Here is a 24,808-nt window from a genome sequence, read left to right as displayed (position 1 = left end):
GGAGGCAAATTAATTCCCCTTATAGATCAGACCAGCTCTAAAGTTACTGGATAAATCAGGAGAATGTGATGGGCCTGGATCCAAAAGATCCCCTGCTAGAGTTCTGAGAATGGATCTTCTTGACCAGGACCTTCTGGCTGCTTTTTGGATGATGCTAGCAAGGCCAGACTCCGCCTTAGTCCACAGATTTCCCTAGGAGCTGCCCAGAATGTATCCTCAATTGGATGGTTGGTTGGTTGATGAGTAAGCAGAGCAATCCTAACTCTGATGTAGATGGTGCACTCCAACATCACCAGCTGATTTGCTGGCTGCATCTGGCAGGATGGAAATGGGGATGGAGACATGGTTGTAACTTTCTTCACAGCTTATTTTTAAAGAATACAAATTTTCCCTCCCTTTACAAGCAATGAGAGGGAAAATTGCCAGATTTTGCTGATCTAAATGATGGCATCTGGGAGTCCATTTATGATTTATCAGCTCTTGAGCTCCATTTACTCATCCACACCAGTCCTAAGTATACCTTTCTGAAGTCAAGATTTCAAAAATGCAGAAAGAACCCATCTCCCAGTGGATATGTTATTTCTCCACTTCTATCATGAGAAGGTATAACTTCTAGGACTAAGATCACTAGCCTAATATTTAGGACACTAGCATGTCTGCACTCATTTCTTTTGGTGTTCATCAGGCTCCAGGCTCCATTTTACTTTTTTACAGCCCTATCTTTATTTTCAGGAATGTATATAAGCTCAAAAGAAACCCTATAAATTGTTAGAAAATGAATATGATGGGCAGGTCCTGCCCAGTGCTGTTTAAAAGTATGCCTATCTGCCCAGGAAAGGGACAAACAAGGGTTAATAAGGAGCATCCTGAGGATTTAGAGGTAGTAACAGGTAGCATTCTGTTTAATCAGTGCTTTGTAACTAGCTATGTGCTCCATGGTAGCCATTTTGTGAATGGTCAAGCCCCTCATGAGTTATTTTGTGTGAATACTCACAATGTGTTCTTAAAATTTCAAGTCTGTCCACCAGCCCAAAAAGATTGAAGACCATTGCTCTAAGACATTGTTTCTGCAATCAGAATTACACCCTTAGCTATTTTCCTCTAAAATAGTTCATGATAAGATGGATAATTTGGGGTTACAATTTTATACCTGGCTGTACATGCTAATATATTTCAGTAAGGCAAGAACATATAACTGGGAGTATCTTGATACAACTCAAAACCAAATGAAGTTTCACTCTCAACAGCAGGTCATTTTCGTTAATTCTCTAGTTATTAGTATTTAGTGAAGTAATATTTGCAGCAAAATAATGGAAATCTTTGGAAAAGGATAAGCTTTTCTTATAAGACTTTGCTATAAGCTTTGTTATAAATCACAAAGTACTGCTGGACATACGTATAACCTTTGTTTTTATTGTGTGTGTGTGTGTGTGTGTTTCTGTACATAATCTTCTGGAAAGATATGAATCTATTTTTTTAATAAGAGTAAATCTTAATGCTCTTCAAGCCAACTATGAGCAAATAAGTTTTGGCAAATATTTTTTGGTTGGTGTATTCAATCCAAATACTCAGGAGAGTGAGATTGAGTATGTCTCCAGAATGAGACATCTATGATTTAAGCTCTGAAAACTGAAATAGCTATCTTCTTTAGCTGAACCAACCTAGATGTAGGAAAGAGTTCAAGAGATTCTTGAAATGCAATTACTGAGTTCAAAAACGTTGATTTCAGCTATACACTCTAAAGTCTGGATCATTTTAATGAACATCTCTTTCATCCTGCTGTACATATGAAGATCTACTGCCATGGATGTCTTGCTCATAAAAGATTCTAACTAAACATTCCTGAGAGAGAATTTTAGGCCAGATTTAATGACATAGCATTAGGGAGATGTTCTTTAAAAACTTTAATAGAACATACAATCTAAATGCAATTTACTATTGATTTATCTGAAAAGATAAATTCAGAAGAACTATCCAGCTACATAAAACACCTGACCTGGTATCAACATTATATCTTTTTCCCCCTTCATCTCATTTTTTTTTCCTCTTCACAAGTCCAAACATATTCCATTTTCTTAGAACAAGCACAGATCATGTACTGTGATGTTCATGATTTGGGTACAAATCTCATGAATAACAGCTGACTTGGGACCAGTTAATTTATTTTGGGGGGATAAGGGAACCTGTCACATATAGATTATACTGTTCAGATTTGAATAGTCATCAACTGAGTAATACCTTCCTACCTTGCAAGATCAGTACACAATACAGCCTTTCATCACAGTCTCAGACTGTACTATACAATTTTACACAAGAAAGTGAAAATCTCTTTAATAATAAGAGATAGAGGACAGGTCTGATCTGTTACAGTATGATCTATAACCCTGTTAGCTGAACCATTCTTTTCAAAGAGAATGGCTTTTTTTTTTTACTTAGTCAGTGTTCATCTGATTTCCTTAGTTTAACTGATCCAGGATGATGTCTTAATGCAGTTTTAGCTGTTAACATAAAATGAAGCCTGAAGGGTACAGTCTTTAAAGAGAAAAATCAATGTCACACGGGAGAAAGTATCAAATGATCAAACAATTATGAAATTATGCAGCTCATTTCAAGGTAACTAGAGAATTGCTTTCTCAGGGTCAAGTTCTGCCCACTGCTTTTTAAAAGTCATACACACTGAAAGCTCTTGTTTATATCATATTATTGGCCCTAGCTGTAGATAATAGTATTTGTTTCAGTGTGATCTTACATTGCAGACAGGGAAAGTATTGGGGGAAAAGGATGAAAATATGTTCCTGATCACACTTACAAGATACAGATGTGGATCAACTCTCCCAAGCTGGCAATGCACTCAAAAGCAGAACAACATAGTAATAAAACAGATCTGCCTTGCTTTGCAAATGTTTGTGGATTCCATGTTGACTGTTAGTCAGCAAGCAAAAGACGTACAGCTTCTTTCCTCTTGTCCCATAGGTTAAATCTACTACTGTACCTGCTAGTTTAATGTTTATCATCTTTGAATTTCTTCATTTGTCAATACTTTTCTGGTATGTATGTGTGCAAAGGCAAATGCAAGTTCCCTTGTTACATTCTCTGTTTCTTTCTCTTTGTCAACTTTGTTTCACTAGCTGCACAAAGTCCAAGTTAGTATTCCTATGAGCATCCATTTGGAAAGCAAGCAAAGAAATAACTGTGAAACAGAAATCTTGATTTTCCATTACCACTGTATTCATATTATTTGAATTTCAAATTAGTTTGCAACAAAAACAGGTACAGACCAGGGATTTTAATCTAGGTATATTTATGTTCAAATAAAACATAACACATCAGGGAGATTTTACAGCTGATATCAGGTGATAGTTGGGGAAGGAAGGCAGGCAGGCAGGCAGGCAGGCAGGCAGGCATCAGGCAGGCAGGCAGTCTACACTTTGTTATGAATCAACTTGATCTTAGTGTAATGAAGTGCTGTGAACATTCTCATGTTTTGGGTAAGTTCCTTAACTGATTGTGAGAATGTTATAGATACAGTATGTGAAGGCTGAATGGAAAATAATGCCTCCACCTCCATATCTTTATTTTAAATAGGGACATTTTAATAAATGAAACAGGAAAATAATTCTTGAAATGACCTGTTTTGTTACCTGTATTTACTTCCCCTGTAATTACCACCATTTGCTGCACACTTCTGCAATGATGGGCAAGCTTCTTGATGCTTTCATGAAAAAACTCCACGCTTTGTTTCTTTAGCCAGGTCTAAACAATCCTTTCCATCTCTTCATTTGGGTGACATGGATGCCCACAAAGATATTTTTATTTGTTTGTTTGTTTGTTTATATTGGTTGCCCAACTCCAGTGGGAAAAGGTAGAAGATACATGATGCCAAATATGGATTGTACGACAGAGGGGTAAGATGGTGAAAGCCAACTTCACAGCTGTCTCTGGTTTGTGATATGTGCATCTAGCATTATTATGTGGCAGCAAAATTTCCTGCTTGTGCTTCAGAACTCTGTTTAATCATTGTTCCAAAGTTTTGAGTGTTGCAGTGGAGTCCACTGAGTAGCTAGTGGCATGAGGTTTAAGGAAATCCATGTGAACAATACTCTCTGTGTCCCAAAGTCTGTAATCATGAATTTTCCTGCAGAAGCCTAGGTTTGAAATTTTTTTCTGCAGGGGAAACTTTTGTGATAATATACCACGGACTTACTTTTCATTTCTGGGTCATAATAATGAACCTGTGTTTTGTTGGCAGTCACCATTCTGTGAAGAAATTTCTCACCTTCATTCTTGTAGTGTGATAATAATTGCTGGCAAATTTCAATTCCAAAAGCTTTCATTTCTGCCATCAGCACGTGAGGAACTCCTCATGCACCAACTTCCGATATTGAAGAACATTAATAATATGACCCACACATTCCTGTGAAATGTCAAGCTTGACAGCATTTTTGAGTGATCCACTAGATGCCCATCAGTTCATCAACCTTTTTCAAGTGAAACTTGTCAGTTGCTGTCATACGTCACCTACTTCATTCTTGATCACACAAATCAGCTCTTCCTGATTCACCATCTTTATATTTTTTGGCTTAGCAATGTTTAGTACTTAGAGCAATGTAGTTATCACTAAAAACAATCTGCATTTGATGGTGAATTTCAATTGGAGGACAATCAAAAATTCAACACAGCACATTGTTTAAAGCACACTGACAAATACTCACTGCAGGTTTCCTTTTCACAAAGAACAGCTTTTCTAACAACTACTTTCTGCCAAGTGAAGTGAAAGAACAGATACTAAAGAACATGTCAGAGCTTTTAGAGCATCAGTACTGCCATCTGTTGGTGACTTATAACATTGGAGGCATTACTTTTCATTCAGCCTTCATAATATAATAAAATCAATACAGCTTGATTTCTGTAAAGCATCTGACAAAGTATCCCATGACATTCTGATTAGTAAGCTAGTTAAGGATAGACTAGATGGCATGACAAGTAGATCTACAGCTGGCTCAAAAACCATATTCAGAATGTTATCAATAGTTCCTCATCAAACTGGAGTATGGTAACAATGGGCCACCACAAAATTCTTTCCAAGGCGCTGTACTCTTCAATGTGTTTATTAATTACTTGGATGAAAAGGGAAATGAATGCTTAACAAATTTGCAGATGACACAAAATTGGATGGGCCAGCTAATGTCCTAGAAAACTGAAATAAAATTCATAAATTTTGTGATAAGGTAGAAACATGGGCTGAAAATAACAGAACGAACTCTAAAACAAATGTAAAATATTTTGTTTAGGTAACAGAAATCAGATGGACAGGTGTAGAATAGGCATTCGTGCTTATAAAGAAAATGTGTTTATTTCTTTATTTTACCTCCATTTGTATTTCACATATTCTCACAACTCTAGGCAGCTTTGAATATATAAAACAATGTATAAGAAAACATAGAGTATCCAAGGTGTGTGAGCAGAGCCAGAATTAAGTTAAGGCTCCAACAGAAGCTTCAGAAGTGAGCTGATTTGCTCTACAATGAACCATAGATTGGTCAGATTGACTAACATGGGAAAGACATCCATGGCTGTATCAAAATGATACAAAGTTTTCAGCCTCTGTGGTGGACCTTTCCTTCCCTTTCCCTCATATGTTGAGATGTTATTTTCATTTAACAACACTTTTTTCCAGCTCATTTCTACAAATCATAGTACCTAAACCAGTAAAGCATCTGTAGCAGAAAGTCCCCAAAGGATATCTTCCTTCTCCCTAGCAGCAGAACTACAATAAATATATTAAATAGTTAACAACCTGCTACCTTTTTATGACACATAGAATCAGCTGCCACAAATGTCTCTCTCTCTCTCTCTTTCTGCTTAATGATAGCACTGGCCCTTGAAAGGACAGGTTTATATAGCTGGGGTCTCTCTCTCTCTCTCCCCCCAGCTTTATGTTGAATAGGAGAGGTACTATACTTGCTCCATCACATTTAATTTGGCCCTATGTGTTTTCTAATTCTATATAGGACATAAAACGGCAATTGCTCCTTCTTGTCAATGGGGAGAGAGGTGCTGGCTGAGATAATTACATAAGAAAGCTTTAATGGCCTGCAAAAGCAGATATCACCCCAGATGTTCTTATAAATTGGTCTGTTCCTGCCTGCTACTTCTGAAGACTTATGGATACCCTCTGAAGTATTCCACTCTTATATTTTATTGGTAAGGAGATCATAAGTTTGATCTTGGCTGGTTTGAGCTTAGAACAAAGTACATGACTATTTCAAAGGTTAAGCAATAAAGTGAAACAAAAGACTGTCCTCTCAGGACACAGGAAAGCCTCTAAATGAAGATGAGAGGCTTACAGTTAGAAGTATAACTTAAAAGCAATATGGTGTTCTAATTGGAAGGTATGTTTTACATAATTGTTTCTGGTATGGTGTGGAAGAGTGTTTTACAGCAGTTTTTCTTTTGTTGTTTACTATGAGTAGCCACTAGTCTATTGTTTAAAGAAAAAATGACATGGTTAGCATAAATCACAGGCTATTGGATAAGATATCAGTGAAAATGTACGAAAATTATTATAATTTAGATCAGAACACAGTGCACCCCACACTGGGGAGTCCTGGAGAAGACTTTCACAGTGGAATTTATGCCCTTTCTTTGCTCTGCTGAGTCCGAACGTTTGGTGGGTCCTTACTTCCATTTCTTATAATTCTTGATTTTGAAAATTGGACTCAGACTGGGCAGATCATCCAAGAGAGAGAGCCTTCAAATAACCCTCTGCATTCTGTGGGTTTTCTTATTTTAACTTGTCTTGAGGTTTTCTCTAAAAATGCTGTTCAGAGAAAACAGCACTTTAAAAGTACATTCTGAAACCATAGAACAGGAGCAGGCAAAGTTTTTTGGTTTGGGCAGGGTCTGCTTTCTTCATTATTACTTTCTGGGTCCCGGGGGCAGCAGAAAGGGCACTTCAGAATTTTCACATCATTTGGGAAGAAGATGTTGGAGGAAATTTTTTGAAACTCAAAATAGATGTGGTGAACTTAGTAGAAGCTTACCATACCTATTTTTGGTCCTGTTTTGTTTTTAAACTAAAAACTCTTGAGTTGAATGACTCCTGGTAGGTTCCTGGACATGTTGAGGTAGTACTTTTGGCAATAGTTCTAAAGTACTTTGCTGTTGCCTTTTTCTGAGATACTTTTTTTAAAAAAATTGCCAGTCTAGCTTCAGCTCTGGTATTGTTTGGTAGTCTCCCATCTAAATATTAAGCAAGCCCAGTTCTGCTTAGCTTCTAAGCCCAGACAAAGTTAAATACATATTGCCGCCTGCAATAGCAAATTAAATACCAGCGGTTTGGGGACTTCAAACCTGGAAGCTTTGGGGGTACAAAATTTAAGTCAGGGGCCACTGATTGTGCAGCCCCTTACCTCATAGTTTTGCAGTTTCCTTTGAAAGTTCTACAGAGACTCTAAGCAGCAGTTAAGAGCTAAATTCCAGTGAGATGATTCAGCACATTTGCAGACCCAAATTTTCCTGTGCAATAGAGATAAATTGCGTCTAGAAAGTGAGATGTTCTCTAACCCACCCCCATACAAACCGATTGCTGCTGTTCATATTGCTTCCTGTCCTACAGTAATTAAGACTGGGTTTAAAAAACTCATCTCTTTCTGCAGTCTCCTCCAACACCCCTCCCAAAAGGTGACGTTTTCTTTAACTAATGAAAGCATTTCCCCAAAATATATCCCTTTCAGCTTATCTCTGCATGCATGGCAAGTGTAGATGGGGAAAAAATCCCTTTAGCTGTTTTAAGTTAGGTGGGATGAAGAGTAAATTAATTAAGTAGGATAAAAATATCCATGATAATCACTGCATTTAACAATTAATAACTTACAGTATGGATCAAGCATAGAAGTGACTTGGAAAAAAAAGTTTCAGGCATAAGCACGTATTTTTAATAAAAGAAGTAGATCTTGTTTCGCTAGTACAGATGGGAGTAAAAAATATGTATGAATGTATTCCCAGTAGCATATTTACAGTAAATCTAATGCTAATACTGAGAATGGAGAAGTAATACTTTTCCAGGTGTTTTATTTTACTAGGCTATGTCTAAGTAGCACATAAAATGAAGTCTATGCAATCAAGCGGCAGGAGAATCATAGCACTGCCCTGATGTTGCACAGCTTCCTTGCTTCCTATTCCAGCTCCCTTCCTTCCCATTCCAAATAGCTGCATGGTAGACAACATCTGTAATAGAAAGCCTATGCAGAGATATCTCTAGGTACATTGGCTTCCATGTCTATGGACCCCCTGCTTTCAGTATTCCAGAATGGGTGGATTTGATGCTTACTGGTGTTCCTGTTACTAATCCAATGTATATGGAAGAGGGGGGAGTGGAGCCTTTAATAATAATAATAATTTATAATTTATTTAAATTTATTGGCTGCCCAACTCCAATGAGCAACACTGGGAGCAACATTAGCAATGCAGTCCTGATGCCCCTTTGTTGCAAGGAACCCCTCTTTTATATATAAAGCACACTGGGAGGCATTAAACATAAGCTATAGTTGCCTGCTGTGCATGCATTCAAACATTGTAGGTGACTCTGATTCATATTTAATGCCTCCATGAATATTTCAAGCTGATATTTGAAGTGATATCCATCATTCCTGGAATTTTTCCAGAGGCACTTTTGGAAGAAACAGCCAAACCAGAGCAGTTTACCATCACCACAGAAGTTTCATATATATGTGACTGTGACTTGCAATTTTACGGCCAGCTTCTCCATTGACTCTGCTTGTTGGAAGCCAGCTGTAAGTGCGCAAATGGCGATCACATGACCATGGGATGCTGCGACGGTCGTAAACATCCACCAGTTGCAAAGGACCGGAATCTCAGTCACATGGCTGTGGGGATGCTGCTATGGTCATAAGGGTTAGACTTTTTCAGAGCCCAGAAGTACTGTTTTGAGTACTTCAAACAGTCGATAAACAGGGCAGCTGTTAAGTGAGGCCTACTTGTATAATGTATGAAGAATAAATACGCTCACCCTGATTCTGCAATCTCAGATTTGCACATGGAGGTTCTTTTCTCATTGAGATTCTGCAGTTCTCTTCAGTGGAGGCAGAGCTCTGCATGCATACATGAAGATGCATGCAGGCAATGTTCTCTAGAAGCTCTTAGAATTCTCTCTAGTCTCAGAACTCTGTGGAGAAAGTCAGATGAGGCATTTATTTCTAGGTAAACAACCACAGATACACATGACAATGTGCAATGGGCCTTGGACACACATGCCTCATTCAAAGTAAGATCTGATAACAATCTCAAAGCTATGGACTGGGGGTCAGAGTTCTCTCTTGTAACTGCATACTGTAGCTGCTCAGTTAGCTGTAATATAAAATTACTAGTGGGAACAATTAATCCTAAAAGAGCAGCAAAATGAGTTCAATTTATTTCAGTGATAAAGATTTAAATTCTAAGCTCCATTCCTTCACTGGATTCACTGGAACTTCAATGTAGCACCTCAACTTTCAAATGGGCAGCAAACGTTTTTTAAGCGATGAAGAGAAGGTGTCTTTCCAAGAAGCCAACGTGGTATAGAGGTCGAGGAGCTGGACCAGTACTAGTTCTAGTCCATGCTCGGCCATGGAAGCTGGGTGATTTGGGACTAGTCACTGTCTCTCAGCCCAACCTACCTCATAGGGTTGCTGTTTTGAAGACAAATAGGACACTGTACATTGCTTTGACTCCTGTACAAAAGGCGGGATATCAATCCAAAATATAAATAAGAAGGTGAGGCTTATACCTAACAAAACCCATGAACATTTCATCTTAAAAGTACTCAAATTTGGCTAGATTGGGCTTGGGATATTTATATACCAAATAAATACTTAGCTAGCTACTAAGCAAAATGAACCTAGATAAATGTCCAGTGGCTGCCGTGCTTTGCACTACAGGTCTGTTTATATCTGTACTGACATACAGTAGGTCTGGTTCAGTAGATACTTTTAACAACCTGAAGCTACTGTTCTTTTCTTATATTGGGAGAAATGTTAAATGATCAGCAGGAATGTTATGTTTTCATGGGACTTTATTGAAATTTTGAAAAATAGAAAATAATAGAATTTTTATCTCTTTTCCCAGCAAGGGTGAAACAGTTGCATATTTATAATAAGGGGTGCTAAGATCCTTGAGAGGAGGAAAAAGCAGACATGGAAGAGGTAGAGAGCTTCTTGTTCTGCGGTTTAAGGTAGTTTTAGTATTTTCTTAATATTTTCCTAAACATTTTCCTAAATGAAACTGTCTGTGCCTTTTCAGAAGTAGGAGAAGGCATTCTGTTAACTTCAGCTGAAAGAAGTTGGTGAAATTGATGTTAGTTATTTACAAGACTTTTGAATAACAAGCTTGAACGGTAAATCAGTGGAAGATTGCATTAAACAATATGAAATCAGTGTCATATTTTCTTAAAATGAGGTTAATATGCAAAAAAAAGTTTGTACAAACCAGACCATTAAAGTATATTTAATATGTGTTGGTCATAATCAAGCTGCTGCTGGAGATGCAGCTCAGAAACTGGAACATTAACCAATATGGCTTAGTTTTGTCCTGTTATGATTGTGTTTTAGGCTGGCATCAGCAGGCTTGTTAATATTTTTGCGGATGACTAGTATTTGGAATCTATCAAGAACTGTGCATTTTTTAGGTATGGCGCTTGGCTAAAAAATTATTATGTGCAGTTTCAGTACACTGAAATTAAGTGGTTTTGTTTGTGTGTTTGTTTGTTTGTTTTAATGGAGGTACAAAGAAAAAGCCTTTTGAAAAATCAGCCAGTGTTTTTGGAGTTCCATTTATAATTTCCAAGTCTTTTTGTTATGCTTCTTTGTGTGTGCGTATGATGATTCTTTAACAATTTTATTTATTTATTTATTTATTTATTTATTTCTCAAACTTCTATTACTGCCCATCTCCCCCAAGAAAGGAGGATTCTTTTGCATGCATTTGTACATTTTTAAAATCTGCGCATTAAAAATTAAAAATAAATCTCAACAGGAATAATTTTTAAATTAATTCTGTTTGAATTACTGTTATCCAGTCTATTCTCCCGGCTTATACCAAATAGTTAACCATTTAAAAAATCCTCATTCCATAGGCTGAAATGCAAACTAGCAGCAGTAATAAGCAACCAGCAATACAAAATATTAGAAACAGTGACTAATTAAAATAGCAAGTAAATTTAACTATCATGGCCTTTTCAAGAAGTTTTTGCAAAGAAGTTAAAAGTGCAATGGGGCATCTCTTGGAAGGAGATTTCGGAATTTAGCTACACCCTTCCATGGTTACAACCAACATACCTCAAAAGTTGCTTGGACATTAAGAGGGGCCTTCCAAAGATGACCTTAGTAAGTGGGCAGTTTTGGTTAAGATTTTGCTCATTCTCACAAGCAGAAAAGGGGGCCAAATCAGTATGAGTTTGGGCAGTAATTGTAACTTGGCTAGTTATGGTCTGAGTTTTTGTAATTTGAGTAGTTTCTCCTGGAGTGCTGTGCAATTAAGCTGTATCAATTTCATGAACATCAGACAGATAATAAGACGGAGAGCTTCCAAAACATCTGCTGCAACAACAGTACAATATTCAGATGGGACAAATATAAGCCTGGCAGTTGAGATCCAACAGGAATTTTAGAAAGACATTGCTCAGGGCAGTGGCAGAACCTTTTTAGATAGTCTAACGCTCAGGTACACATGGTTTGCAGGTCTTGTAGATTTATGAAGCTCTTCTGCATCTTCACCCCTCGGCATTCTGCTGCTTCAGTCTCCCTCTGGTGAGGCTTTTCTATTTTAGTTGTCAAGGTCATGTGACCTGGTCAGCCAATTGCGACACAGCAGGAGAAATGGAAACTTCTTTCTGAGATGAAAGTAAGTCAAAATAGTTCAGCCTTTTCATGTTCTGCTCTTTGGGTTCACGGCTCCTCAGATTTACCTTTTTATGACTTTTCTTGCTTTTATTAGGCTAAACACAACTTATGGTGCCCAGAGGAAGAATTACACTGTTTCTTTTGAATAGTCTTATCGTAATGTCACTTTTCCTTATGGGGTTTCTCGTGGCTTTGCAGTGTGGCCGATTGTTTGAAAAAAAGGAATCTGATTCAGAAGCTGTGATTTACAGAGAAGTGCCAATGTTAGCAATCCCCCAGTAATCTGGTCTAAGAGCTTGAAAATTGCCACTTGACAAGCATTTGTGTGACAGGCACCACCACCTCCTCCCTACCTTAAGAGCAAGAGAGGAAATAGTTACAGCAAAAATCCCATCCACCTAATCTTAACCAATTGCACATAAAGTTGGAATCAGGATTATTTTGCTAAAGTTGATAACAATTTATTCCTTAGTGGCTTCAGAACTCTGGCCTTAAATTATTAGCACATTTAATTTAAGAGAAACTTAAATAAATAACATCAGTTCTGAAGACAATGTAAATTTGTGTTCATATAATACATGTTATATCAGGAATAAAAATTACAGAACTTGCCTAGAGCAAATGATGAATGCAGACAACAAAATCTTACCCTGGTGTATGTGTGTGTGTGTTATTTTGGTGGGGAGCTCCTCCCTATTTGCTCCAATATATTCTCAAATTGGTTTGATGGTCTTCTACTGTTCATATATGTTTTTGTATGAAAAACAATCACATCTCTTTTTGATAATCACTGGTATTTTGAAATGATATATCTGTCCAAATAGATGTCCCTACGTTTAGCTATTTGTTTCCCTTTAGGAAGTCATATTGACAAATACAACTCAATATTTTCTGAACCCCAAATGTGAAACAGATAATGTGGTATCTTTTATTGGACTGACGTCTATATGTGAAGCAATAAAAATGTTTTTAAGCTTACTGAGATACTGCCTTTGGTAAAAATAAGAAGGTGGCTAAGTCTATAAAAACAGAAGTTGTTTGAAACTTCTCAGGCCTGCTTTATTTGCAACTACGGTAATGCTCATATTTTCTGTCATTTAGCAGATAATGGAAAAGACCGAGCAGTCACTAGACCATGGGTCCCAGCGCAAATGGCTTTTTTAGAGTTGCCAGTTGCATTTCAAGGAAGGCTAACCCTACCTTAAGAAGCGTGTGGGGGCTGCCCTAAACAGCAGATTTGGGATGACGTTAAAAAGGCAGCAACGTTTTCCCTCTTGTATTTCTAAAGCTTGGGCGGGACAGCTTGTGGGATATTCTGCTTCTTTTACTGGTGACATGGATGTTATACCTTAATTTGGATCAGTGGGAGCACCACTTGCTGGCTGCTGTGCCTCAGGGCGCAAAATGTCCTGGACTGGCCCTAGGCCTTGGAATACAAAGGAAGCAGGGAAGTGCAACATTTCTACTGGGCACAGATGTCAGCATGCAGGAGGTTTTAAAAGACTGTTTCTAGTTTTAATGATCCTGAATATATGCAAAAAACAATAATATTGACAAAGTCAAGAGGTAGTTTCTCAGCAGTCAGAATCTTTGGTATGCTGCATAACTACTTGCTTTACTTTGTAACTGACAGAGGCAAAAGCAATTATGTAGCTATGAAATGTATGTAAAATGCTTTGCCTGATTTCATGAAAGTGAGATTTTTTTTTCCTTTTCTTTGAAGCACTTTGTTTGGTTTTGGTGCAAAGTCAGCATAGAACTGTGTTCTATCAAATGCAGTTATAAATGTGGTAAACCTCAATTTGAATATCTATATCTATATCTCGTATGTATGTATGTATGTATGTATATTAACCAAGGGCTTAGTTTTTAAAAACTGGGGAATTTGAAAACTTAAAATGCCAAAGTACATGTAAGTATTGTTGTAAGAGAGCATGCACTTTAGATATCCATCCTACCTTACAGGATTGTAAGCATAATGATAAAATGTGTGGCAACATTGATCTCCCACAGGAAACGTGAAGAAGAATAAATAATAAATAACTTTTTCTTCTTTTTCTCCAAAATATTTCTAACTGTTGGAAGTCCTGGCATATCCAGCATGCCTCATTAGCATGTGAATTAGCATGTAAATTGAGTTGTCCCACAATGCAACTCTGAGGAAGTTGTTTGTTGCCACTCCCACTTCCTCTTTCCCTCTTCTCTCCTTCTTCCACCCAGAGAGAAGCAAGCATGCTGCTCTGCTCTCCATTCATCAGGGCCATGTGCTCGGCCCTTGATGAAGAATTCTGCCCCTTTCTTCCACATAGCTCTTGCAAGCAGTAGGGCTGAGAGTTTAGGGCAAACTAAGTATTTAGAAAGGAAAGAAGAACAAAGGAACTTCATCTTTTCCACCAAGATGGATGTAACAGAAGCAGTCAGTAAGAATTCTTTTACTTATCCTAACCTAATCTGTCTAAGCATGTGATTCTTTATGCTTGGGAGGGCTGAGTATGTAAGATCAATAACCTGTGTTTCTCTGGCATGCTCATTGAAGCTATTTTAAGATAATATTCTTTTTCTATGCCAGCTTCTCAGCTGTGTTATAAGCTCTGCTCCATTTTAATAGTTCTAGTAGGCCACTAAATTGGCTTCACAAATTTGCTTTTCTTCATCCTTATAGTAGCAGTATAAAATATAATGTTAAAAACTCTTAGCAACTACATAGATTTTTCTCCAGGATAATCTGTCCCCAGCCTATTCTTTCAAGTCTTCCAATGGTGCACCCAAGCTTGTAAGGGAATCCATCCACCTTGCTGCTGGTTGTCCTCTCTTTTCTTCTACTTTTTCCAGCATTATGTGACCAAATTAGGATCATTTGAACCTGCTCATTTGTGCCTGAAGTGACAACTGTGGGTAGAATTGTTTGATGATCCATTTCTTTGTTTTCTTGGTTGTCCATGGTATTCTCAGGAGTCTTCTCTAACACCAACATTCAAAAGCGTCAATAGTCTTTCTCTCCTGCCTGTTCAAAGTCCAACTTCCATAGAATGTCACAGTGAAAATAGTTCTCTGCAGCAGTCTGATCTTTGTAAGCATAGACATATCCCAGCATTTGAGTATCTTTTTTATGGCTTTCTCTACCAAGTGCAACTTATTTCTTGACTGCTGTTTCCTTTACTATTGATAGTTGATCCTAAAAGGCAGAAGCTGTCTACCACTTCAGTATCTTCATTGTCAATTCTAAGGCTGGTTGCTGTATCACTTGTCATTAGTGTGTTCCTTATAATTAATCTTAGTCCCATTCTTTTCACTGTGCTCCTTGACTTTCATTATTAGAGCTTGCAGATCATTTGCATTTTCAGCTATCAAAGTAGTGTCATCAGTGTTAAAACTAGGCTCATCTTCCAATCCAGCTTCCTTTTCAAAGTATCTTGGATGTTGACATCTTTACTGTATAGAATTTCAGTATACTCATTTCATCTTTGTTATTATCTATCCATTGGCATCTTTTAGCCTACACATTTGAAGTTAGAACTTCTTCTGAGTTCAGAAATTTCTTTCCTTGAGATCTCTTGATCCTAATACCTTTAGAGATGATATAATACTGCTTCTTGCTCTTCTAACAGCTCTCTGAAATTCTTTGTTAAGTTCCTTCCTCAGATCTTTGTCTTTCTTGGCTTTGTCTTGGCTTGGCTTCTCTTTCTGGTAATTTCTGCTATTTGTTCTGTCATCTAGTTTGCTTTCTTCTGTTTCTTTGGTAGTCTCTTTTCATATTCATTCTTAACAACTTCTTTTATTTCACTCTACAGTTCTGGTTCCTTATCAATGAAATTTAGGACTTCAAAGTGATCCTGATGTTTTCCTTGAAAATGGTAGGCATATCGTCAAGATCACATCATGGAAACTGGTTGGCTTTCTTCTTTCCACTCTTAGACCAGATTATTGGGGGGGTTGGGGAATTGCTAACATTGGCACTTCTCTGTAAATCACAGCCACATTGCAAAGCCATGAACTTGCACATGAACAGTTTGTGATGTTTTCCTCAGTCACCCCTGGCCGTGTCTTTGCTGTTATAACTGAGTCCTTCCACCTCCTTGTACTAATACTATACTGTAGTCAATTTGATTTCTGTGTACTCCATCTGGTGATGTCCAGATTGTTTTGGTATTGGAAGACTGTATTAAGAATAACAAAATCATTGGATTGGTAGAAATTGATAAGTTATTCTCCAATTCTGTCTCCTAGGCCATACAATGCAAGAACATTTTCCTCCTGATTATTTCCAACTTTGGCATTCCAGTCTCCAACCACAAGCAGCACATCTTGCTTGCAAGTACTGTTGATTTCAAATTGAAACTCTTGACCTTAAAACTCTTTGGAGTCCTTGGTGCTCTCTGATCATGGTTGCTTGCTTGTAGACATTTCATTACTCGACTAGGTAACATCATCAGTGCACATAAAACTCTTTTTCTGCCATCAGTGGTTGGAGCAGAAACTTGGATAATTGTCATATTAAATGATTGTCTGCAAATCTAATTGATACTATTCAGTCATTGATGGCATTGTAGCCAATGCGATTCTTGATGTATTTTTCCTGACTATGAAAGCAATAAAGGTGGGATAAAAATAAAATAAAATAAATAAATAAAATACCCTTCCTTCTTGTTTTTCTCTCTGTAGTATTAAACAGTATGATCTTCTGAATGAATTCCAATCCATTTCAATTTGCTGATGCCTAAGATGTCAATGTGTAATTGATTCATTTCATCTTTCACTGTACTGAGCCTTCCCATGTTCATTCTTCTTATATTCCATGTTCTCACTGTAAATCTGTCTTTTAAGATTCCAATTTTTTTCCTCAGTGACTAGATGTTCCAAAGTCTTTAATATAGCCATGTCATAAACACCTTTAGTATTCTAAAAGATCCTCAGCTTTTCCTCATTAGCCTATTGAGTGCTACCCCATCTGTGGGGCCCATTATCCAGCCCTATACCATCAATCATTTTGTCTTTTGGTTTTCTTGGTAAGATACAGGAGTGATTTACCATTGCCATCCTCCACACAGAGTGAAATGATGCCTTTGCCCTTGCCAATAAAGCAATCATCTGCCTCCACCATCTTCCTATATCAATGCTTCACAACATAGGTGCTTACCTCCTTTAGCTGAGCAGCTGGAATGACCTTCACACCTTAAGTGACCCTGCTTGTTCTGGAACATGAGGGTAACCAGAAAAAAGTGTGCTATGGCTTACTCTGTTTTAATGTTCAAAATGGAGGGACCCTTCAAAAGAACCACGTGGAAGTGCACTACGATAGTAAATCTTTGATGTTATAAAAGGCTTGATAACAATTCTGAGGTCCTAATTTTCTAAAAGGAGACACAGCTGTACAGAGATGTTCCTGGATGATACCATGGTATCAGTACCTGGCCATAGCTTTGGTTCCAGACTCTGGTCATGAAAGTTCCACACCTCCACAGCATCTGACCACTAAATGAACATTGCTTTCATCAGGTCTGGTTTCTGTAGCAATCCCTTAACCCACGTCCAGTTTAGCAGGCTTCAGAACAAGACACCATTTAAATAATGAAACGTCGAGTGATACCAGGGGATTTGTGAAGATGTTCTCATTCTTGAATATGATTGTGAAGGAAACCAAGAACCATCTTTAAGAATGTTAAAATATTAAATACAATTTAAGTGAATAATCAGAAGGATGTCATGTGATACTGTATTGACACCATTAAAAAAATAATGTGCCGGAGAATGAAAGTGAGAAAGACCTATGGGAAGTGGGAGGAAGAAAACAGCCAGAAAGTCTTACCAACAGCGAAGACAACAGGAAGTTATATGGGACCAGATGAAAGGAGAAGCAAAATCATATGAAGGCATATGTGCACAGCACACACACTGCATACAGCAGGGTTTCTCAACCAGGGTTCCATGGCACCCTAGGCTTCCACGAGAGGTCACTAGGGGTTCCCTGGGAGATCACGATTTATTAAAAAAATTATTTCAAATTCGGGCAACTTCACATTAAAGAGGCAAGTTTCATTCTTTATTTTTAGTTTCAGAACACCGTTAATGCATATATATGCAGGCCTACCCATGAAACGAATACAATAATTTTGTAACTTCTGGCCTATGTTTGAGCCTCAACATGCAGGGGTTCCCTGAGGCCTGAAAAATATTTCAAGGGCTCCTCCAGGGTCAAAAGGCTGAGCAAGGCTGGCATACAGGAAAGGAAGTCCCCCACAACAGTTCATTTAGGACACATCTTCAACCTTCCAAAAGTGCCTACAGCCCCAAAGAGCACAATACATTCAGACACACAGCAGATAATCAGCCAGTAAAATGATTTCTCTTTATGAAATTAGATTAAGTTAGGTAGAAACTTAGAGAGACGTTTGTGTCTGTGTCTATATTACTAAATTTATATCCTGCTTTTGTTTGTACATGTACATGTTTTACATGTACAAGACATGCTATATATTTTTCACTAATTTTGACCTGGTGGATTAGTTCTCTGGTTTGTAGAAAACGACAAAAATATCTGGAGGAAGTTACTGTACTGTGTGAACACTTTCTTCACACGACTGGATATGTTGTTTTGCTTTTCCCAGAGTGTGAGGGGGAAAAAAATCCCACAAGTTGCTTCAGGCGTGGTCCTGCAGTGGTTTTAGGACTGCCAGGGGCATTCTTCTATTTCCCTGATCCTGGCAAATGCTGGCAAGTAACAGGATATTTTTTCCTTCCCAAAGTCTCATTTGGTTTCGGGGTAAGAGAAGTCCATAATTTATTTATCCTGGGCAGTAAAATGTAGATAAAATATTCAGACTACTTTTGTTTAAGTATGTATTTCTCATCTGCAGAAACTAATAACAACTGCTATGAATTAGAAAGATAAAAACTGGGTACTAGAAAGAAGTGGAAAAACAACCTTTAAAAAATAGAGTACCCCTGGCAATGTTAGTTTCAGTAATGAATAGGAAAAACAACCTCTGTTCATTTTCAGTGGTTCTTTAAATGGGCAGTTCTTGCAGGGAAGCCGGCCATCTAGTTCTATCCTGATAAATGCATTATCTGCTCATTTTTGTACATATGTGATCATTCTTTGCTTTACTGTAAAAAAAAGGAAAATCTTTAAAAAGTTGAAAGACAAGCTATAATTTGCTTGGCACAAGTGATTAATGGACACAGATCAACAGCTACCCACATAGTCATAAATTCATTTGTGGAATCAACCTTTACCTCTCAATTTCTTCAAAAATTAAAGTAGCATAGATGAAATTGTTGAATATTTTTTAATCATAGAAGAATCTCAGAGGCTTGAGTTTTTAGAAAGACCCCTCATAGGAAAAAAGGTGGGGGCTACTTTTCTGAGTGGACCTTTGGTGCCTGGCTGTCTGGGCCTTACTCTCAGGGACCAAAGGTTATGTCTTTATATGGTCAAGAAGCTCCTGATTGGTTGATGTACTTAGGACAGAATGTATTAATGATGTACACCAGCTTCTTGCTGGTCAGTCTCTGTTGTTAGTTAGCTAGCTGGTTAATCTGTTTATTGTTTTACTTCTAAGTAATGTTTTTTATTCAATACAATCTTTTATAAAGAAATGCCTGGTCTCTCATTCTTATTTGCTTCTGCTGCATTAGAGCAATCTGGTAACAGAAATGTACATGTTTTGCTATAGGCACAGTAGCCCTGAATGATGAATTTAAATGAAGTGGTAGTAGATTTTAGATGGAGATCAGGAAACAGGTTCTGAGGGTGATAGCTGCACAACCGTAGAGCAGCCTGCCCTGGGAAATGGTAAACTCTCCTTCATTGGAGATGTTAAAAGAGAGGCTGGATATCAGGGATGTTGTAGTACTAGATTCCTGCAAGTGGGGAGCGGGTGAGATTCCATGATCTCTAAGATCTTGTTCAAGCCTTACATTTATGTTTCTGGAAACATCACATCTGTGCGTAGCCTAATTCTACTACCTTCAGTTTGAACTGTAGCAAGATTGCAACCATATGGTCTTATTCTAAACATAGTTGTGTTGAGTTATGGATATGCAAAATTAATCCTTGTACTAAGAGTAATTCAACTGCTATATTATTGCTCTCTCAAAAACACTGTACAGCTTGAGTGTTGTTGTTTATTAGTTCAGTTGCTTCCAACTCTTCGTGACTTCATGGACCAGCCCACACCAGAGCTTCCTGTTGGTCATCACCACCCCAGCTCCCCCAAGGATGAGTCCATCACCTTTAGAATATCATCCATCCATCTTGCCCTTGGTCGGCCCCTCTTCCTTTTGCCTTCCACTTTCCCTAGCATCAGCATCTTCTCCAGGGTGTCCTATCTTCTCATTATGTGGCCAAAGTATTTCAGTTTTGCCTCTAATATCATTCCCTCAGTTAATTAGTTCCTTTATCTAATTTTATACCATCAAATTTTAAAAGCCTTTTGCAAGGAATCAGCTTAGACTATTAGGAAGAGAAAAGAGTGAAGGAAAAAAAGATTCCTGATAATATTTGACTATTTAAAGAATTTAAAACTATTAACAGCAAACAAAAATAGAATACAATAACAATACAGGCAAAAATAAAGTAAGATGCATGCAACTTTTTATTTAAAAAAATCTACTTGTCCTGTGAATATATCCCTAACTTAGTATTGTTAACCTATTACTAAATCTAAGGAGTATAGCAACATGTTTCATTTTTCATTTCTACAGTGTAAAAATATTTTTAAAATTAACAAAGAATCTACTCTTTAACACCTGCAGTATTGTTTTGTTTCTCCCTTCATAGTATGATTCTCTTAGCTGATTTCCAGACTTGATAGAACTGAAGTTCTTAATAGAACATGAAATTCCATAAATAGTTCATCACATTTATATCTTTAACAACTGTGTTTTCTCCCACGGTTGTGTTAAGATATACCATAGCTTGAGACCAAAATGGAGTCAAAAGAGAACACGACCACATGATGTGTTAAAGAGCCCTCAAATTTCCAGCAATGCCAGTGCAAGAATTCAGATAATCCTTTTTAAAGTATCCTTTGGGAGGTACAATAAACATGAAACAAAAATGTCCAATGAATTAATTTCATCCCTAAGTGATAAGTATATTTGTCATTTAAAACTTGGCTGACTGATTTTCCAAGACTGGATATTCTTATTATGTATTCCAGAGGTCATATATATTACCAATATTATCTTTCATTATATTCTTTAATTTCATATAAAGTGGAATTGTTGATTTTACTTGAAATGCAGCATCTATTAAACACCCAAGTATTTGAATGCCTCTGAAGCCTCTAGACCATACTGTTCTATCAATAATTGATTATATTAGCAAACAGATTATGAGGAATGTGATACTCAATACCTCTCAAAATCCTTAAAATAGCCTTTGCTAATCAAGTGATTCAAGGTATTGATCTTTGGCCCAGGACTTCGAATAAAACATCCCTCTACCCATCTCCAGATTAGGAGTACTTCACAACATCAAACTTTCATGTGGATTCCAGTCAAACTTCAACCACTTCCCTATTAATGTCCAAATAGGTCTAGCAATTCTCAAAGCTGGAGAAGTCAGCTTTTGCTTACTGCAAAAGAACTCAAATTCAAGAACTTGCCAGGATTTTAAAAGAGACACACACTGGATCACTAGATGAGTCAAGAGGAAATAATAATCAGAGAAGTTTTTATTCCACACAGAGAGATATTAAATTTATTAAAATAAAACTCCCATGATAACATTGAAAATCTAGTAGATTATAACTGCCATTCTCATAAAGCAGTTTAATTTATCCAAAGAGAAAAATTATTCTTTATGACATTTGGTTCTTGCTTCATCTACCACTGCCCTTGGTCCAGGACCGTCATGCAATTTTGCACAGGAGGGCCTTTGCACAGGTCCACCGTGTGTGTCAGTTGCCCCCTGTCCTTGACTGGGAGGCCCTTCAGACAGTCACTCATGCTCTAATCACCTCAGATTAGACTAATGCAGTGTGCTTTGCATGGTGCTGCCCCTGAAGACCATCTGGAAGTTACACAGCTGGTTTAAAATGCAGCAGCCTGGGCAGCAGCATGGGTGCTTCTCATTGTGCCCATATGTCATTGTTGCTTTGAGAGCTGCATTGATTACCTCTTGGCTTCTGGGTGCAATATAAGGTGAGGGTTGTCACTTATAAAGCCCTTCATGGCATAGGGCCTGGTTATTTGCGGAAAGGCCTGTCTCCCATTGTTTTTGCCTGTCTGGTACAATCAGGCAGAGTAGCTATGCTCTGGGTCTCTTCAATGAAATGTTGTCTTCTTGTGGGACTGAGAATGCATGCCTTTTCTGTTGTGGCCCCTGTCCTTTGGAAGAGCATTCCCTCCCCGCCACCCATATATGTATACGGCTACCACCCTTCAAATATTTTGGAAGTCTCTTAAGACCCAGGCCTAGGATAAGGGTATTTGTACATATGTTTTATTGGTCTGGGACTGTAAATAAATGGTCTGGGACTGTAAATAAATAAATAAATTGCAAAAGAACTGGCAAGGCACGAGAGCATACAAAATCTGCCAATGAAGTTCCGATCTTAAGTCTTATTTATTTATTGGAAAGCTATTCTGGCCTATTCAATCCTTTTCTTTATTCCCATGCTATAATCCCAACTATAATTCATAGTAGAGCCCAGGTATTTACATCATAGCACCCTATGTGCTGCTAGCATTTGGTGCAGATATTTTATTTTTACTAATAACAGTGATTTTTGTCTTGTTCTAATTCATTTAGCCTATAAGATTCACTTGATTGATGTACTTTAAATGAATATTCAAATATTCTTTAAATATACAGTAGCTTCAGAACAGCACATTTAAACAAAGGGAATTGGCAATTTTATTGGAAAACAAGCTTTGTTAGCTAAATTTAATTTTTTAAAGATTTTTTAATCCCGTCTTTATTATTTTTATAAATAATTCAAGGTGGCAAACTTACCTAATACTCCTTCCTCCTCCTATTTTCCCCCCAACAACAACCCTGTGAGGTGAGTTGGGCTGAGAGAGAGGGACTGGCCCAAGGTCACCCAGCCGGCTTTCATGCCTGAGGCGGGACTAGAATTCTCAGTCTCCTGGTTTCTAGCCCGGTGCCTTAACCACTAGGCCAAACTGGCTTTAAAAAACCGTATTTATATTATATATTATTATATTATATATTATTATATGTTATATTATATTATATTACATTATATTACATTACATTACATTACATTGTCATTGATGAAATGTCAGGTTTCTAGATAGATGTCAGTTTTAATTCTTAATTGAAATTTTTTTCAGTTCACAGTGTTGATTGAGAACTGTGACTAATGTTCACAGTAAGCCTTCCATCCCTTTCTATTGATTTATTCTCTGACACAAACATTTATTATGGACAGTGAGTGATTATCTTTGATCCAGCAGGTCTAGTACTCAGAGAGCCAAATTTTGAATCTACATTCAGATGCTTTTCAGGCCAGTTGGGAATCATACAGACACTGGGTTTGTGAAATAAAGCTGGTATGGTGTGCTGTAAATACAATTTCAGACGTTTAGATAATGACTTGGCATTTCAACAGAGTTAGACTGACTCCAATAATAATTAGTACATAATAGGAATCAATTTCTGGAAGTAAGAATTAGAATACCAAATTCTGAATTAATTCCAAGAACGAAGTGAAGAAGTTCACAATATGAACCGTGCCTGAGCTATTGATTGGTTATAAATGTTTGTAGACAACCCTTGCTTGTCTCTCTTGCAAATAGACTGACTCCTCAACATCTAAGTGGTCAGTGTTGTGGAATAATGATTCTGTGCCTAAAGAGTAGAGGAGGTCAACAGGTAAAGAGAAAAGTTTATTCAGCAACTATTGTTGGATCTACATGGCAGGAGCAGATATCAGCTCTGGCATGGTTACCGTACTTATACAGGTAGTCCTCCTTTAGCAACTGCCTGGTTTAGCGACTGTTTGCAGTTATGAAGGTGATGAAAAAGTAACTTTGCGACCAATCCTAGCATATACAACCTTCTCAGGTCTGTAAAGCAAAGGAAGGCTGAAATAAGATCATAAGCACAGTTGCGGTTTCACTTAGCAACCTCTTCACTTAATGACTGAGTTGCTGGTCCCAACTGTGGTTGCTAAATCAGGACAACCTGTAAACACGTATAGCACAATGTGTCCATTTTGTATTGCTTTAATGTATGTTTTTGCCTTATATGCCTGAAATTTACATTTCTTGTGCATATCAACTTACTTTATCCTCTGTATGGTCTTTTAAAATGCTGACTAATCACTTCCCCATCGTAGAATATCCTAACATGCATACTAATTTATTACCTTGGTTTTTTATACATGACCTGTTTAGAGATAACAGACAAGGATTTTATTTCTCCCTATGCGAGGATCTCATTATCCTATTGTTAGTCAAATCCCATCTGGCTCTTTAACATGGCTGATTTTAACCTGGTTCATTATTTTGAGTAATGTTGTTACACATCAAATTGGCCAACACTGGCCCTGCATAGTCAATTACTTTAGTTTCTATATACAGTTTCTATTTATTTAAAATCTGCATTATCTGTGACTAAGAGGACATGGAAGAAAACAGGAAAGACAAAGGAGATGGCAAAATATGTAAGTATTTATATGCAATTTATTTGAATTGTTTATTTTTAATGTATAAAGCCCTCTCCATTTTACCACCCATCAAACCTGTATATTGTCAGGCAGGTTAACCTGAAAAGAAATATTTTGAAAGCCTGCCCCCCCCCCCACAGCCCCATCTGCAATTTTTGTTTTTTTAACAAATGAAACAGAGTTCATAGCTAAGGCTGTCAAAACAGTTCAGGTGCTTTCTAACCATTGTCTGAATATTCATCCCATATGTAAGCAACTCTTGTAAATTGGCAA

The 24,808-nt window shown here is 37.5% G+C and overlaps 1 protein-coding gene across 3 annotated transcripts in view; it reads left to right on the top strand.

Moving 5' to 3' along the window:
- The window catches only part of ESR1 (estrogen receptor 1), a 246,774-nt gene that overhangs the window by 7,702 nt on the left and 214,264 nt on the right, over positions 1-24,808 (top strand). For 2 of the 3 annotated variants that reach the window (XM_063308503.1, XM_063308487.1), the window contains exon 1: positions 6,308-6,392. The exons of the other annotated variant lie outside the window; for it this stretch is intronic. The gene's annotated coding sequence lies outside the window, so the exon portion shown is untranslated. Of the gene's footprint in view, positions 1-6,307; positions 6,393-24,808 lie in introns of those variants that run through there. 3 annotated transcript variants of the gene reach the window in all.

The sequence above is a fragment of the Candoia aspera genome, chromosome 1, assembly GCF_035149785.1.
Source record: "Candoia aspera isolate rCanAsp1 chromosome 1, rCanAsp1.hap2, whole genome shotgun sequence".
Taxonomy (NCBI): domain Eukaryota; kingdom Metazoa; phylum Chordata; class Lepidosauria; order Squamata; family Boidae; genus Candoia; species Candoia aspera.
This window is presented reverse-complemented; position numbering and strand designations above follow the sequence as displayed.